The sequence below is a fragment of the Cydia splendana genome, chromosome 24 (assembly GCF_910591565.1).
Source record: "Cydia splendana chromosome 24, ilCydSple1.2, whole genome shotgun sequence".
Classification (NCBI taxonomy): Eukaryota; Metazoa; Arthropoda; class Insecta; order Lepidoptera; family Tortricidae; genus Cydia; species Cydia splendana.
In genome coordinates, this window is record NC_085983.1 from 242,061 (window position 1) to 256,622 (window position 14,562).

Consider the following 14,562-nt stretch of genomic DNA (forward strand, 5'->3'; position numbering starts at 1 on the left):
GTCTATGTTTGAGACTGTGAGACAGTCTTTTGACAAAGTATATATAACGCACCGGTCGCTGGTGTCCGGCTCGGTGTCGGGTTCGGCCAGCAGCAGCTCTGCGCACGAGTCCGGCAGGGAGACCTCCCGCACGGCGCGCAGCGCGATCTACAATCATACATTTATACTTATATACATATTGTATTCCTTTTAGTTCATAGTTTTTCATAAACTGAAATAGATGTCGTATATTAAAGAAGAAGTGACGAAGCCCTCCAGTGGTGAAGGCCGGATTCGAACCGGCGTCTTTAGCAATCCGGGCTAACGCCTTGAACCCCTGGGCCACCCCGCCACGGCGGAACCCATCCCAATTTCTCGACCATATGCCATCTTACTAAGACTAGGCGTCTTTGACCAACTCTAAGGGCAAGCAACATGATACACTCACCTGTAGACTGCACGCCTTCCTGTCGCTAGCCTGCAACGCTAGCGCCCTGGCAGCGGGCGGGGAGGCGCGCAGCTCTCTCACTCTCGCCCGTAGCGCCGCGAGCACGCGGGGTGAGACGCAGGCGCTCTCCGCGGCGCACGACGTGGGGGAGGGGGATACATGACACACTAGTGGCTCACCTGTAGACTGCACGCCTTCCTGTCGCTAGCCTGCAACGCTAGCGCCCTGGCAGCGGGCGGGGAGGCGCGCAGCTCTCTCACTCTCGCCCGTAGCGCCGCGAGCACGCGGGGTGAGACGCAGGCGCTCTCCGCGGCGCACGACGTGGGGGAGGGGGATACATGACACACTAGTGGCTCACCTGTAGACTGCACGCCTTCCTGTCGCTAGCCTGCAACGCTAGCGCCCTGGCAGCGGGCGGGGAGGCGCGCAGCTCTCTCACTCTCGCCCGTAGCGCCGCGAGCACGCGGGGTGAGACGCAGGCGCTCTCCGCGGCGCACGACGTGGGGGAGGGGGATACATGACACACTAGTGGCTCACCTGTAGACTGCACGCCTTCCTGTCGCTAGCCTGCAACGCTAGCGCCCTGGCAGCGGGCGGGGAGGCGCGCAGCTCTCTCACTCTCGCCCGTAGCGCCGCGAGCACGCGGGGTGAGACGCAGGCGCTCTCCGCGGCGCACGACGTGGGGGAGGGGGATACATGACACACTAGTGGCTCACCTGTAGACTGCACGCCTTCCTGTCGCTAGCCTGCAACGCTAGCGCCCTGGCAGCGGGCGGGGAGGCGCGCAGCTCTCTCACTCTCGCCCGTAGCGCCGCGAGCACGCGGGGTGAGACGCAGGCGCTCTCCGCGGCGCACGACGTGGGGGAGGGGGATACATGACACACTAGTGGCTCACCTGTAGACTGCACGCCTTCCTGTCGCTAGCCTGCAACGCTAGCGCCCTGGCAGCGGGCGGGGAGGCGCGCAGCTCTCTCACTCTCGCCCGTAGCGCCGCGAGCACGCGGGGTGAGACGCAGGCGCTCTCCGCGGCGCACGACGTGGGGGAGGGGGATACATGACACACTAGTGGCTCACCTGTAGACTGCACGCCTTCCTGTCGCTAGCCTGCAACGCTAGCGCCCTGGCAGCGGGCGGGGAGGCGCGCAGCTCTCTCACTCTCGCCCGTAGCGCCGCGAGCACGCGGGGTGAGACGCAGGCGCTCTCCGCGGCGCACGACGTGGGGGAGGGGGATACATGACACACTAGTGGCTCACCTGTAGACTGCACGCCTTCCTGTCGCTAGCCTGCAACGCTAGCGCCCTGGCAGCGGGCGGGGAGGCGCGCAGCTCTCTCACTCTCGCCCGTAGCGCCGCGAGCACGCGGGGTGAGACGCAGGCGCTCTCCGCGGCGCACGACGAGGGGGAGGGCGCGGGGGGGACGCCGCCGCGCTCCGCCGCCACCTGCAACGTACCAGGCACAAGTATCACCTATCGGTGTCGTCAATGATAAAATAAATAATAAATAAATAAATATTATAGGACATTTTTTACACAAATTGACTAAGCCCCACGGTAAGCTCAAGAAGGCTTGTGTTGTGGGTACTCAGACAACGATATACAGGGTGAAATTTAATTCACTGGCCAAATTGAAACACCCGAAAGAACTCGAAAAAATATTAAACACGTGTTTTTTCTTTTAATACCGCTCAGTACATTTTTTTCGAAATAACTCATCATCAAGTTGTCCTAAAAACCTCGTACGTTATGGTGAACCGACAACTACCCACTACACCCGCTTCTCTCTTATCAGTTAAGGTCATTGACACCCCGCCCCTCCCGCTGTTTGCAATAGCGTCACCAATTATGAACCCTATTGCAGCGAGATAAGACGCTTACCTACATAAGTTGCTAATTTTTCCTTCATACTTTAACGGGCTTAGAGCCGTCAAAATGCAAAGGCAACCCATTTTTAATCTAAAATATTATTTCTGACTAATGATTATTAACAAAACGTCCGTGGCTTAAAAACAATGAGTAAAAACTAGGTCAGGAATCTTTGCATTCAGGCGTATTTAAAAAATTGAATCATCTTATGTACTTACATTTGATTAAAAGTCGACGCAATTAACGAAAGTCCCACGAGATGGTACTCTTGGATTCAATCCTTGTCTGCGAAGGCGTGGAACTGATTCCATTTCGTATAGTCTTTGTGCACCACGTAAACACTCACCACTTAATAAATAACACCGTACCATTTCCTAATATTCCCGGTTCGAAAACATTTTTTTAAACCTTAGTACGCGCGCGATTATTATTTTAAGGTTGGCGAGTGACGAGTGACTAATCATTTATGCTAACCGTTATGTTTACCGCTAGCGCGGAATGGTTTAGACTACCCTCGAAATTGATAAACCTGCCTACCATCGCCAACACTAACTAGGTGGACCCTATTGCAACGATTATAAGGTTTAGTGAAGGTCAGATAAGGGTTTTGCTGATGTTGTTGTTAAAACCTACTATTAGGTTTGTTTACATTTGTGGTAATAGGGTGACCACGACTCGTGGAAAGTATTTAAAAATTGAAAAATGAAAATTAAAAAAAATGTACTCTTTTTTTTCGCTAAATAGATTCCTTAAGTGTAACCTAGTGCCTGGAATGAATATGGCCAGTGATTTAAATTTCACCCTGTATATAATATATGTCGGACCCTGACACCAGAAAGACGTATTGCAGCGTTATAGTTCATTATTTTAGACGCTTGTATAAAATCGATTAGCAATGTTGAGCTACGTATTATTTGGTTGTAACAAAATAAATAAAGGTGTGTAGAGAGTAACTCCGTCTATTGGCGCATTGTTGAAATAAAGTTGCGTAGAGAGTAACGGCATCTATTGGCGTGTTGTTGAACTGAGATGACAGGTAGAAGGCTTTGGAACGTCGAGAGGTTTCTCTCGAGTGAGCGTAGGCACGAGTTGGCATTTGTGTCGGTATGTTGGTAAACTGGTCGAGCAGGTTTGCCAACTTGACTTTGAGGCGGGAGCAGAGAGGCTCCGCCGCTGGTAGTTCTTCTTGATCGGACCGCGCTAGAGATCGGACGTATTCGTTAGCCAACCTCGTGCCTAACTCGCTACGTTCCTGAAGGCTTATACCTAAAGGATTATTCTGATAGCTTATAAAATCCCGCGTTCTTTAACCATTTAGCTAAGTGTTTTATTTCAAGTGTTATTTTGATTTCTTATGTTTCATTAGAAGCTTACTTTTGTGAAATAAAGAAATGATGTGTTATGTGTTGTTTTAACTTGTTTTGAAAAGATTTGTCCCTCTGAGTTTGTTGCCGGTCCCATATAGGGCTAAATCTTCTCATGTTAGAGGCGTAGGGCTGGAGCCGGCCTAGTTTGACTTGAATAAAGATTTAAACGGTTTCTTTTTACTTTCATATCGCTCCCTTGAGTTAAACATAGCAATTAGTTCTTTTAAACATTTAGTACTGAAGTATAGTAGGCACTAGTATGGTTAACGAGTCCTAAGGTTTATTTCATGCACTGGTAGCATGGTAGCATACTGGTTTAGCTGTGAAGTAATACATTATCGTACTACCCCACGCGCCCACCGCCTTTGAGACCATCCTTATTCGACATATATAAATACTTAAATACATAGAAAACAACCATGACTCAGGAACAAATATCTGTATCATCATACAATTAAATGCCCTTACCAGGATTCGAACCCGGGACCATCGGCTTCATAGGCAGGGTCACTACCCACTAGGCCAGACCGGTCGTCTAAATATACATAAATAAACAGATAAATATACAGATATTCAAGACACGCGGCAGCGTGTCAAGCCAAGTTCTAAAGGAGAGAACTGGCGACGCATCGGCCGTGTTATTACAGGAACCATTTCGAGCCACATTTGACCCCTGCGTAACTCAAAATCTATTTAACATAAACATATGAAATTTAGTTCATTTATTAAGACCCCTAAGGCTAACTAGAGCCCGAAATTTCATGAATATAGCTAAACCGGTAATTAAGATACCGACATCTAAAAATCGGGATTTTCTTCACTGACTTATTGACTGACGTACTGACTCACCTAACATCAAAAACCTAACCCACTTCCAGATGACCTAATAAGTTGAAATTTGGCATCCAGCTAGGTTGTGTGGTTGCAATCCTAAGCTCAAAAAACAGTGTTTTTTATGACTTGTAAAATTTTTAAAAAACAGTTTTTATTTACATACTCAGCGCGTTAATATGGCTACATTCATGTGACTTTTTAACGCGATTGAAAAAAAGACAGAACCTTCTCGCCATACAAATTGAATGGCAGGGCCGCGGGGTATTCTCTAGAATGAACTCACCATATACAGGGTGTCCGGTATCCTGTGAAGATACCTCGAGCGCCGAATTCTCGCTACCTCTGCCTCCGGCACCGCCTGGTCTTCCAACAACGCCTGTAAATACGAGTACAATCTATTTAGACCTTTTTTAAATACTACGTCGGTGGCAAACAAGCATACGGCCCGCCTGATGGTAAGCAGAGACCGTAGCCTATGGACCCAACACTCCGCACACCCGTTGAGCTCGGGCAACATCACCAGGCCTATGGAACTGTCTCACGCCAACGAATCTCGTCCCGTCGGCGGTACAGAAGTCAGCCAGTTGGGCGGTCTTGCCACACTTGGTCACGCACGCACGTCACCGCGCGCTATGCTAACCCCCCACCGGCTACACCGCGCGCTATGCTAACCCCCTCACTGGCTACACCCGCGGGACCTTCAGCTCGTCCAGGCGCCAAGTACGGCACAGAATAAGTAATACTACTATCGTACAGAAAGGACGTAGTTACACTTCCTACAAAACCGAAGTTTGACAGCGACTCAGGGCCGAATCGTGATATCTCTTTCTAACTCACGGCACCATCCGTTTCGGCCGTGGAGGGTTGTCAAAATTCAAGCGATCATCTTATCTCCGGTCGGGGACGCAAAGGGACGTCACGTCGAGGCGCGTCAACCCTCATAACCGGTCGGAGCGACGCATAGACTAGGAATCCTCTAGACGGAGTTTAGAGCAATTATTTCATGAAACCGATGCTGACAAAAATACTGGGGCGCGGGGGACGAGGTGAGCGAGTCCCGTGCCGTGATTGGTCCGTTCAAAGACACGGACGTCACACAAAGACACTTTCGATTCGAAAATGGAGTAAAACTACCGTATGCGTGGCAGAGGGGGTAGAGCTACTATGATCAGTCTGGAGGATGTCTCGTCTGTGTAGCGACGCCTCGCCGAACGGAACCGGGTTCGGCCTCAGCGAGGAGGGGACGGGTGTGAGTGTGAGGTGTAGCACGTACCTTGAGCTCGTCGAGGTAGGGCAGGAAGTATCTTGGCGGGCGGGCGGCGCCGCGGCCCAGCCACGCGTCCGCCGCGCGCGCGCCCTCCGCCGCCGGCGCCGGCGCCAGCGCCGGCACGATGCCTGCGGGCACACATAACACACTATAATTCAATTTGTTTTTCACCTTAGCAGCTCGAACAGGGGTACTTTGCTTCTTAAAAACAGTGAGCAAAATGCGATTTTGCTCACTGAGTGAGACAAAATGACATTCAAGTGACCTTTATAGTCAAATGTCATTTCAACATGCGGGGTCTAATACAAGTTCGATATACTTGGGTTCTATTATCTCTGTCCCTCTAGGTATGTTCTCACTGCTTAGGGTGAAAATTTTTGTGTACTACACGAGATCAAAGTTATGTACATCTCGTGCGCTTTTGAATCCCTTACTACGCTCAAGATTCTAAATTAGATTCACTCGCTACGCTCGTGAATCTATTATAGAATCTTTCGCTTGCACGGGACTCGAAATAAGCACTCGAAGAAATATCAAACTTTGATCTCTTGTTGTACAAATAACTATTCCACACCAGCTCGGAAAGGCTTACTTTGCACTTCAAAAACAGATAACGCACTCATTAATTTCGACTCGTACTAACACGTAGTACACACGTAGTACACACCTCTCCGTATGGCCTGGTGCAGCTGCGGCGCGAGCGGCGCGGCCCCTAGGTGCTCCGTACGAACATGCGCCGCTAGAGACCCCAGGGCTCCGCACAGCGCCGCGTCGGGCAGCGACCTCCGTCGTCGGGACCCTCCGCCACTCCACACTAATGCCGGTTCTGTCAATAAAACAAATAATCATCATTTCCCACCCGGAGACAGCGAACAAAGGCACGTGTATATAATGTTTTTACAATTCAAAACAACCCATCTTGTTAGAGCCATATTTATCTTAAAAACAATCAATATTTACTGCAGAAAGACAGTAAATTTCATGCTAGCATCATTAGTTTTATTTTTAACCGCAGCAAACGCTGTGATCGTTTCAGCTTCCACCACCACACCACACCACACGCGAATATGGAAATACTGTCGTGTCACATACTTCGCGGCGAGATTATTTCGCATTCAACTATACCAGAGGTCTCTGAACTATGAAGATTTTACTCGCGGGCTGGACTTCTGTATTTTAGACTCACCAGCTTGTTTAGCTCGCTCGGCAAGCCGGAGCAGCGCCCGCAGCGCCTGCGCCTCGCTACACTGCGTGAAGGGCGACGCTAGTGCGGCAGCTAGAGTGCGGCATGGCGGTGGGAACTCTAGACTCACTGGCTTGTTTAGCTCGCTCGGCAAGCCGGAGCAGCGCCCGCAGTGCCTGCGCCTCGCTGCACTGCGTGAAGGGCGACGCTAGTGCGGCAGCTAGAGTGCGGCATGGCGGTGGGAACTCTAGACTCACCGGCTTGTTTAGCTCGCTCGGCAAGCCGGAGCAGCGCCCGCAGTGCCTGCGCCTCGCTGCACTGCGTGAAGGGCGACGCTAGTGCGGCAGCTAGAGTGCGGCATGGCGGTGGGAACTCTAGACTCACCGGCTTGTTTAGCTCGCTCGGCAAGCCGGAGCAGCGCCCGCAGTGCCTGCGCCTCGCTGCACTGCGTGAAGGGCGACGCTAGTGCGGCAGCTAGAGTGCGGCATGGCGGTGGGAACTCTAGACTCACCGGCTTGTTTAGCTCGCTCGGCAAGCCGGAGCAGCGCCCGCAGTGCCTGCGCCTCGCTGCACTGCGTGAAGGGCGACGCTAGTGCGGCAGCTAGAGTGCGGCATGGCGGTGGGAACTCTAGACTCACCGGCTTGTTTAGCTCGCTCGGCAAGCCGGAGCAGCGCCCGCAGTGCCTGCGCCTCGCTGCACTGCGTGAAGGGCGACGCTAGTGCGGCAGCTAGAGTGCGGCATGGCGGTGGGAACTCTAGACTCACCGGCTTGTTTAGCTCGCTCGGCAAGCCGGAGCAGCGCCCGCAGTGCCTGCGCCTCGCTGCACTGCGTGAAGGGCGACGCTAGTGCGGCAGCTAGAGTGCGGCATGGCGGTGGGAACTCTAGACTCACCGGCTTGTTTAGCTCGCTCGGCAAGCCGGAGCAGCGCCCGCAGTGCCTGCGCCTCGCTGCACTGCGTGAAGGGCGACGCTAGTGCGACAGCTAGAGTGCGGCATGGCGGTGGGAACTCTAGACTCACCGGCTTGTTTAGCTCGCTCGGCAAGCCGGAGCAGCGCCCGCAGTGCCTGCGCCTCGCTGCACTGCGTGAAGGGCGACGCTAGTGCGGCAGCTAGAGTGCGGCCTGGCGGTGGGAACTCTAGACTCACCGGCTTGTTTAGCTCGCTCGGCAAGCCGGAGCAGCGCCCGCAGTGCCTGCGCCTCGCTGCACTGCGTGAAGGGCGACGCTAGTGCGACAGCTAGAGTGCGGCATGGCGGTGGGAACTCTAGACTCACCGGCTTGTTTAGCTCGCTCAGCAAGCCGGAGCAGCGCCCGCAGTGCCTGCGCCTCGCTGCACTGCGTGAAGGGCGACGCTAGTGCGGCAGCTAGAGTGCGGCATGGCGGTGGGAACTCTAGACTCACCGGCTTGTTTAGCTCGCTCGGCAAGCCGGAGCAGCGCCCGCAGTGCCTGCGCCTCGCTGCACTGCGTGAAGGGCGACGCTAGTGCGGCAGCTAGAGTGCGGCATGGCGGTGGGAACTCTAGACTCACCGGCTTGTTTAGCTCGCTCGGCAAGCCGGAGCAGCGCCCGCAGTGCCTGCGCCTCGCTGCACTGCGTGAAGGGCGACGCTAGTGCGGCAGCTAGAGTGCGGCATGGCGGTGGGAACTCTAGACTCACCGGCTTGTTTAGCTCGCTCGGCAAGCCGGAGCAGCGCCCGCAGTGCCTGCGCCTCGCTGCACTGCGTGAAGGGCGACGCTAGTGCGGCAGCTAGAGTGCGGCATGGCGGTGGGAACTCTAGACTCACCGGCTTGTTTAGCTCGCTCGGCAAGCCGGAGCAGCGCCCGCAGTGCCTGCGCCTCGCTGCACTGCGTGAAGGGCGACGCTAGTGCGGCAGCTAGAGTGCGGCATGGCGGTGGGAACTCTAGACTCACCGGCTTGTTTAGCTCGCTCGGCAAGCCGGAGCAGCGCCCGCAGTGCCTGCGCCTCGCTGCACTGCGTGAAGGGCGACGCTAGTGCGGCAGCTAGAGTACGGCATGGCGGTGGGAACTCTAGACTCACCGGCTTGTTTAGCTCGCTCGGCAAGCCGGAGCAGCGCCCGCAGTGCCTGCGCCTCGCTGCACTGCGTGAAGGGCGACGCTAGTGCGGCAGCTAGAGTGCGGCATGGCGGTGGGAACTCTAGACTCACCGGCTTGTTTAGCTCGCTCGGCAAGCCGGAGCAGCGCCCGCAGTGCCTGCGCCTCGCTGCACTGCGTGAAGGGCGACGCTAGTGCGGCAGCTAGAGTGCGGCATGGCGGTGGGAACTCTAGACTCACCGGCTTGTTTAGCTCGCTCGGCAAGCCGGAGCAGCGCCCGCAGTGCCTGCGCCTCGCTGCACTGCGTGAAGGGCGACGCTAGTGCGGCAGCTAGAGTGCGGCATGGCGGTGGGAACTCTAGACTCACCGGCTTGTTTAGCTCGCTCGGCAAGCCGGAGCAGCGCCCGCAGTGCCTGCGCCTCGCTGCACTGCGTGAAGGGCGACGCTAGTGCGGCAGCTAGAGTACGGCATGGCGGTGGGAACTCTAGACTCACCGGCTTGTTTAGCTCGCTCGGCAAGCCGGAGCAGCGCCCGCAGTGCCTGCGCCTCGCTGCACTGCGTGAAGGGCGACGCTAGTGCGGCAGCTAGAGTGCGGCATGGCGGTGGGAACTCTAGACTCACCGGCTTGTTTAGCTCGCTCGGCAAGCCGGAGCAGCGCCCGCAGTGCCTGCGCCTCGCTGCACTGCGTGAAGGGCGACGCTAGTGCGGCAGCTAGAGTGCGGCATGGCGGTGGGAACTCTAGACTCACCGGCTTGTTTAGCTCGCTCGGCAAGCCGGAGCAGCGCCCGCAGTGCCTGCGCCTCGCTGCACTGCGTGAAGGGCGACGCTAGTGCGGCAGCTAGAGTGCGGCATGGCGGTGGGAACTCTAGACTCACCGGCTTGTTTAGCTCGCTCGGCAAGCCGGAGCAGCGCCCGCAGTGCCTGCGCCTCGCTGCACTGCGTGAAGGGCGACGCTAGTGCGGCAGCTAGAGTGCGGCATGGCGGTGGGAACTCTAGACTCACCGGCTTGTTTAGCTCGCTCGGCAAGCCGGAGCAGCGCCCGCAGTGCCTGCGCCTCGCTGCACTGCGTGAAGGGCGACGCTAGTGCGGCAGCTAGAGTGCGGCATGGCGGTGGGAACTCTAGACTCACCGGCTTGTTTAGCTCGCTCGGCAAGCCGGAGCAGCGCCCGCAGTGCCTGCGCCTCGCTGCACTGCGTGAAGGGCGACGCTAGTGCGGCAGCTAGAGTGCGGCATGGCGGTGGGAACTCTAGACTCACCGGCTTGTTTAGCTCGCTCGGCAAGCCGGAGCAGCGCCCGCAGTGCCTGCGCCTCGCTGCACTGCGTGAAGGGCGACGCTAGTGCGGCAGCCAGCGCGGTGCGCGGCAGCTTGGCGGCGGCGGCGTGCGACATGATGGTCGGAAACTCGTCGCGGAGGTAGCGCATCGCTTGTCTAGAACAGTCATACGATTATGAGGATTTGTTGTGGCGGGGTCGCCATGTAGAGTAGGGAAGATGTTTAATCTTTTTTTTATTACAAATTGGCAACAGAGCCTAGTGTAGTAGAGCTCTTGCTAGAGATCGTAATATGTGTAGTATAACGTATAAGTTATGTACAACTGTATGATTCCATAGTACACTTTTATAAGCTTAACTAACTGTGTGTGTAAGTTATTTTCCAATTAAACAAACCAATTTTAAACCACGTGTAGGTGTTATTATTTAGCTGAAATGTGACATCATTATGTAAAACCTATACCAATATTTAAGATGACATAGAGCTGATCCGATGATAGAAATCAGAAGTAGACATTGGAAATTGTGATAGCACAACACAATCTCATTGAATTAGGCACATAACTCAAGGGGTTAAATCCCAGAATACACTAATCACTAATAGCTGGGGCTTGGAAATATAAAAACTTACCGGTGCACCCACTGGCTGGCGACGGGCGTGGCGGTCCACCGCAGCACGTGTGGCAGACTTTCAGGGCACAGAGCTGACACTATGGCGTCTTCGCAACCCTGAGCCACTATCGGCATCTCCAGGAACCTAGAAACAACCATGTTATTAGAAAAGTCCGATCCTTCGAGGCTGCCTAAAATGGTTACCTATCACAACCTATACAATATATTTTGTTTGATAACTTCATTTGATCGTACCACCGCCCACACTGTTCACTGTCCATCGGTGGATTTTATGCCTTTAGTAATAAGGCCCACTGATGGACAGGTAACAGTGATGCTGTTTGTATGTGTTTTTTTCAAAATCGTCGGTCAGAAATGTAATCTAACTAAACCTAATTTGAAAGTTATTTATTTGATTTGACTATTAAACTTTATTCAATAAACGTCAATACCAAAATATAAATAAAAAAACCGGACAAGTTCGAGTCGGACTCGCCCACCGAGGGTTCCGTACTTTTGTTTATTTGCTTAAGGTAATTGAGGTAAGATCAATTAATGAACAAAGTAGCACCCATAGGGGATAAGCTGGTGGAGAGACGAATGCGTTGGTTTGGCCATGTTATGAGAAGGGAGGAAGAGTACCCAGTCAAAAAGGCCTTGGCTATCCCGGAAGAGAGAAGAGGAAGAGGGCGCCCGCTAGCTACGTGGTGGACAACCGTAGCCAAAGATCTGGAACGGGCACAGCTGAACACAGAGACAACCCAGGACAGGTGGTCCTGGCGCCTAAGGACGAGGAGAGCCGACCCCAAATGAAGGGATAAGGCAAGGAAGAAGAAGAAGAAGAAGAAGAAGATCAATTAATGAACAATAAATCAAAATGTTAATAACATTACGATCAAAAAATTGATGAGCAGTAGGTGACACAAGAAATATAGTTTGTCTACGCTAATTTTGCATCGAGTTTGGCCGAACGAAGTGTCATGCTTGTGTGTCATGTCATGTGGCTATGTACCGACCTGGCGATCTCGTAGAGCTGCGCGGCGTCGTCCAGCATGGCGGTGGAGGGCGCGCCCCCCGCCCGCGCCGCGCCGCGCCCCACCCCCGCCCACGCCTGCACACACACCACATACACATTCAATTTCATAACATATGTGACGTTCCACGGGAAAAGGTACCTTATGAGGGTTTCTAGTTTCGGAGATATTAAATGTTTTGTAAAGAGGTGAAAAAATGCTCAATTTTTTTTTATTGTGTGATCTGAAACCTTAATGCGTAACGTTTGTTTACCTGTTTTTATTTTTGTTATAAGTTAGTTATAAGCCTAGTAATGTCGTCTCAGAGTTTAGTAGAAAAGGTACCTTATGGAAAAAAGATTGAAAATTCCCAAAAAAACTAGTCAATACGGGAAAAGAAGTTTGGTAGAGAACTGTATTAGCATTCTGCAAAACTAATTTGATAATTTCAGTTCTGGTTGGGGCGCCTCGCAAATATTATAACCGTACATAGACCGACATCACAAATCCAAGTAGACTGCTATTATACCAAAGTTACTCTCGTCAAGTCTTTCTTAACTAGAATAATCTTCATTTGGTTTGGTCGCATGCAGTAAATCAGCCATTGGTTTGCTGAAAAATGCCAATACCCGACGCATTACCTTATGGAATATCTGAGGTCATTGAACCTCAATGCCGCTTATCTTCAATAGCAACCGAAATATATTATTGATAAGAAATAGACGATTTATACCATCTTAACCCCAAAATATTATTAGTTTATCCTAACTGTTCCATCATCATCATGCCTCATCATGTAACTTGACCACAAGGTACCTTTTCATTACATACAAATTATTGGTCTTTTTTAAGATTATTATGACGAAGACCTAATTAAATTGGGGGCAGTTTAATGTAAATTAATATTTTCTATTCATAAAAGATAAACTATAATATGATTGATATTTTGTAGTGATGTATTATTAGATTTATTTCCATAAGGTACCTTTTCGTAAATGTATGGAGCAAATACTGTTATTGTTATGTAAGTTTAAAGTGGCATAAGGGGTTAAATATAGTATTTAGTTGGGGTTTTAGGATTTATTTCATTTGAATGACAGAATTTCTTTCATATGTGCTCAGAAAAATTGATTGTGTGTCACATTAAAAGTAAAAATATTCAATTTTGTGATTTTATATGAAAAAGTCAGAAAATACATTTTCACCTCTAAATCGGTATTGTTTTTTGCTTAAACTGTCTGTCAGTGTCGTTTTCTAATAGATAAAATTTAAATCTTGAGAGCTCATTGCAATCAATCGTGAAAATGAAATAAAACTTTATTTTCAAGAGATTGGTTAGTATACACATAAATCAGTCGATATCAAAAGTTTCTATTTGCATTACAGAACAAGTCGCAATATTTTTTTAATCTCAGATATATAAGGCATTATTATTTGTAGTCAACTATGTAACTTACTTCAGGAACATAGTTTTTTAGGCGGCTAAACTTAAAACTTCTCTATCGTAAAGTTGCTCATTTCACAACATTATTTTCAAAAAATCATATCTCTGTAACTACGCAACCTAGAAGGTTGATCTTTTGTGTTATCGATAGCTTATTTATTGTAGATTACTGGGGTATGCATAACTCCATACCCGCCATAAGGTACCTTTGACCGTGGGACGTCACATATTTATTGCAATTCATTTTGCGACCCACCCGGCACCCCTGCCCACGCCTGAGGACACGTCATACAAATACAATAGTAGTTTGTGTTACAAGGGATCAAAATAATAATATTTCCGTCAAGGGCGTACATTGATTCCTGAGCGTAATGAGGGATTCAAGTGTTAACGCCCAAGACGCAATAATTTTGATACCGTGTGACACATACTGCTGCTTTTCACATCAACTATGAGGAAAATAAAAAAATAAATAAATGAGGAAATTATCATGTATCAAAACACTATTTAAGCTAAAAAAATTAAAAATTAAAAACAAAATGTATTTCATTACACAAACGGGTCTACCGCGATATAATTTCATTGTTTTTACCTTTAATTCCGACGTTTCAGCTGAATTAAATATGTGTTTGTGTAATTAAATATGTGTACAAAACGCGAGAGTTTAAAGTGAAAAAAAATGTGTCCTAGAACAGAAAACTACAACTTTGAACCCTCCTAGCAGGGAAGAAAAGTGCCACTTTGATCCCTCCTAGCGGGGAAGAAAACGCCCTTTTTCGAATAGGTGATGTGAAAATTTATTTATTGTCAGATAACAAATGATCCATTTTTTGGTTAGTGTCTTAAGAATCTTAAAAATAAATGTAAGTAATAAATTCTAATGTATGTTAAATACAATGTGCTAACCACCAATTGTTTTTGTTAATCTGTATTTACTGGTGAGACCTGTAATTGGTTTTTCGTATCACATTTATAAAACCTATTAACATGTTAACAGCTGTTGGATCTCCGAATAGTAATAAATAAATAAATAAATATTTAAAATTATGTATGTATGTATACAAAACATCTATAAAAACTTTACAAATCTGTTTGTGACTAAAATAATGTATGATCAAAGTGCATATAGTTGATGACTTGATTGATCCTGTTTGAAATGTATTTGGTAGTACATAGTTATAATATATAATACACTCACCGCTGCACTGCTGATGGTGTTTGTGGGGGAGTTG

General features: G+C 50.1%; 1 non-coding gene across 1 annotated transcript; it reads right to left on the bottom strand.

Annotated features, from left to right (window-relative positions):
• Positions 1 to 258: 258 nt before the first annotated feature.
• Positions 259 to 331, bottom strand: Trnas-gga (transfer RNA serine (anticodon GGA)). Its single transcript has one exon. It is a non-coding gene; the product is annotated as a tRNA-Ser (tRNA).
• Positions 332 to 14,562: the final 14,231 nt, after the last annotated feature.